This window comes from Galeopterus variegatus, unplaced genomic scaffold (assembly GCF_000696425.1).
Source record: "Galeopterus variegatus unplaced genomic scaffold, G_variegatus-3.0.2 Scaffold7786, whole genome shotgun sequence".
Classification (NCBI taxonomy): domain Eukaryota; kingdom Metazoa; phylum Chordata; class Mammalia; order Dermoptera; family Cynocephalidae; genus Galeopterus; species Galeopterus variegatus.
The window spans coordinates 4135-8056 of record NW_007733897.1 but is presented as its reverse complement, the minus strand read 5'-3'; the positions used below and the strand labels follow the sequence as shown (position 1 = coordinate 8056).

At 49.3% G+C, this 3922-nt stretch overlaps 1 pseudogene; it reads left to right on the top strand.

Annotated features, from left to right (window-relative positions):
* The window catches only part of LOC103607868, a 10223-nt pseudogene extending 8434 nt beyond the window's left edge, over nucleotides 1-1789 (top strand).
* Nucleotides 1790-3922: the final 2133 nt, after the last annotated feature.

Sequence of the window (3922 nt, the reverse complement as noted above, 5' to 3'; positions counted from 1 at the left end):
AGGGTTGTTTCTTATATTTCCATGAAGAACATCATTGGTATTTTGATGGGGATTGTATTGAATGTGCAGACTACTTTGGGTAGTATGGGCATTTTCACAATGTTAATGCTTCCAATCCAGGAGCGTGGAATTTGTCAGCAGCCGATCTTTCTCATTTCTCAATGTTGAAAAAACAGTCTCTTCATTAAATTGTGTCTGGAAAACTGAGTATCCACATACAGAGGAATAAAAGCATACCCTGATCTCAAAGCATATACAAAAATAAATGGGAGCTAAGAGAGAAAGGAAGGAAGGAAGGAAAGAAACACCACGCTAGTGCAGTGGCCTTACAGATGGATGGAACATTCCTTGAGCCACAAAGCAGAGTAGGGGGAAGAAGGGGAAGGTTTCGGCACCAGCTGTCCAGTTCAAATTGGTGGTGGTAATTAACAAGAGGAGCCAGGCAAAGGGTTTGAGGCAAGCTTTAATGGAAGCACTCTCAGGCGAGGTTCCGCAGCCCACAAGGGAGTGAGGCCGGGGAAGTTGCACCTAGGGCGGATACAAGTGGGTATTTAAGAGTGCTTTTATTTATTAATTTATTTTTGTGTATTAAGAATATTCATGAGATACAAAGCTATTGTCACTCCTCATGCTCATGATGTGAGGGCCAGATTCATACTGAGGGCATAACCATTACCAGAAATTACTTTTGTACCCTGTGTCCCCACACAATTATCTCCCAAACTCCCTCCCCTTCCCCTTCTCCAGGACCTCATCTGAGCCCCATGCCTCAAGACACTGGGTAAGTTCCCCCGATTCCATGCCCTGATCTGGGTGGTCCTGCCTGAAAATTCACGGCCATGTCAGGACTACTCTACTGAGTCACCAGGTGACTCCCGCTCAGCACCTGAGGATTGGGAGACATCCTCCTCCCTCAGGACAGCCATCTTTCCTCTGTCCACAGTCTGGGATTCTAAACAGGGATGTCTGTTTTAATCCCTGGCCTGCCCAGCAGGAATCATGGAAACTGCCTAGTCCAAATTCAACCCCAAAACCCTTTTAGGTTGCCTGCTGGTCAATCTCAAAACTCTGGGCCTCTCACAAGACTTGAGAAGTCGCTGCCTTATCCGTTACTGTTTGGTGGACTGTCCCCAATATCAATTAGACAACCAGTCTTGATGGCCTCTTGAGGGTACCTTTGACTATCAGGTCTTCACAGTTTTGGACAACTTTTGCAGGTGCCAAAGCAACATACAGCCTTTTTGGGACCTTTGCTCTCACTCCTCCCTCTGCACCTGCTGCTCCATTTCCCAAGTCCTCCTTGCTCAGACCACACCAGCTCCATCTGCCCCTAAAACCCCTGAATCCTTCTCCCATTCTCCTCTGTCCAAACCCCTTGAAAACCTGGCCAGCCTGTCAGCTCAGTAGCAACTTCCCCTCCCTATCCAGAGCCTCCTTCTTCCCCTTCCCTTACTGCTTTGGCACCTGCCCCAGTACCTTCATCCCCGGCTCATCTCCCATTTCCACCCAGACACAATCCCAAGTAATCCCACCTACCCCCGATCTGGTCTGCCCCTTACGGGAGTTTGCTGGCACCGAGGGAGTGGTTCGAGTTCATGCACCCTTCTCACTCCGAGACCTCTCACAAATTGAAAAGCAGCTATTTTCCTACTCTGCTAACCCAGGAAACAATACCAAAGAGTTCCAATATTTAGCCCAAGCATATGACCTAACATGGCATGACTTACATGTCATCCAGATTACAATCCTCACAGCAGAGGAAAGGGAATGCATCCAGGCTGCCACCTGAGAACATGCAGATCAGGTCCATTTAACTGACCCAACCATGCTGGTAGAGGCTCAGGCAGTTCCTGCTGCAGACCCTGGGTGGGACTATTGGAATGGCCAAGATGGCCACTAACGCCACAACCACATGGTTCAGTGCTTCATTACTGGAATGCCAGCAGCTGCTAATAGGACTGTCAATCATGACAAACTGCAGGAAATCACCCAAAGCCCAGATGAAAACACCACTGTTTTCCTTAACAGACTCACTGAAGTCCTACTTCATTATACCCGCCTTGACCCCTCTATCCTGGCAGGAGCTACTGTCTTAGCCACCCATTTTTTCTCTCAGTCAGTCCCTGATATACGCAAAAAATTAAAAAAGGTTGAGTAGGACCCTCAAACTCTCATTCCTGACCTGGTGAGAATGGCATTTAAGGTTTTTAATGCCCAAGAGGAAACGGCTGAACTTAAAAGACAAGCTTGGGTCCAGCAGAAGGTCCCACTGCAAACCCAAGACTTGGTAGCAGCCCTGCAGCCAGCTGGCTGCAGGAGCCAATGGAAAGGGGTAACCCAGTGCACCCTTCCTGGGGGACTGCTTCAAGTGTGGCACTGATGGACACTGGGCCCGCCTATGTCCAAATCCCAGGGTACCAACACACCCATGCCATCAATGCTGGAGGATGGACCACTGGAACTCTGACTGCCCTGGCATCAGAGGGTCCCTGGCACCTCCACTTGGAGGAAACTCTGAGCTAGTAAGTCCTGCCTTCCAGCTCCTTGGCCTGGATGATGACTGACGGGGACCAGACTCGGAAACCCCACTCACCCATGCTGAGCCCAGGGTCATGCTCCAGGTAGTGGGTAAGTCCATTTCCTTCCTGTTGTACACGGGGGCTGCCCATTCTGTTCTGCCTTTTCTGTTCTGCCTTCATACTACAGCATCAGCTTCCTCTCCTCAGTGGCAGTAATGGGAATTGATGGGACCTCTTCTAATCCACAGACCACTCCACTCCTTTCCTGTGGCTTGGACGGGTTTCCCTTTTCTCATTCTTTTCTAATAATCCCCTCCTGCCCCGTCCACCTCCTCCACTAGGATATCCTTCACAAGCTCCAGGCCACCATTTGTCTTCCCCCCTCCCCCACTGTTTCCACCCACCTTATTTTGGCCCTGGTTTCACCTGGCCTTTCCTAACCACCCCACTTCCCATTGTCAGTAGACCCCCAAGTTTGGCATACTTCGAAGCCAATAGTAGCTTCTCACCATTCCCCACTGAAAATACAATTAAAAGATCAAACCACCTTTCCTTCCTGTCCTCAATTCCCCACTTCAGAAACCCACTGACGAGGACTCAAACCTATCATAGATTGGCTCTGCCAGCAGGGACTCCTTATTCTCATTACCTCCCCCTGCAACACCCCCAGCCTCCCTGTAAGGAAGCCCACTGGAGCCCACCACCTAGTGCAGGATTTAAGACTTATTAATGATGCTGTAGTCCCACTCCATCCAGTCGTCTCCAGCCCATATACCCTGCTCTCCAATATCCCCCCTACCACCTCCCACTTTTCCATTTTGCATCTCAAAGATGCTTTCTTCTCTGTCCTCCTTCATCTAGACTCTTATTTCCTTTTTGCCTTCACTTGGGAGGACCATGACACACATACTTCACAACAACTTACCTGGACTGTTTTGCCACAAGGCTTTAGAAATAGTTCTCATCTCTTTGGCCAGGCTTTAGCCAAAGATCTCAATCTTTGCCTCTAAAGTACAGCACCTTCCTCCAATATGTGGATGACTTCCTTCTTTGCAGCCCCTCATTATCCTCTTCCCAAGAGGATACTGCCACCCTTCTCAATTTCCTTGGGTCTAGAGGTCACTCCTTCCAAGTCTCAAATTTGCACCCCCACAGTTATTTACCTAGGCATATCCCTAACCCCCACTTCCAAGTCTGTTACAGGGGACCATATCTGCCTCCTCTGGGATCTGCAAACTCCCCAGAGTGCCAACAACATCCTCTCCTTTCTGGGCCTTGTGGGTTTCTTCTGACAGTGGATCCCCAACTTCTCCCTCTTAGCATGACCCCTATACAAAGCAGCTAAGGACACCATGCAGGGACCATTAACTGACCCCACCACTGTTAAACACCTTTTCTCTAGG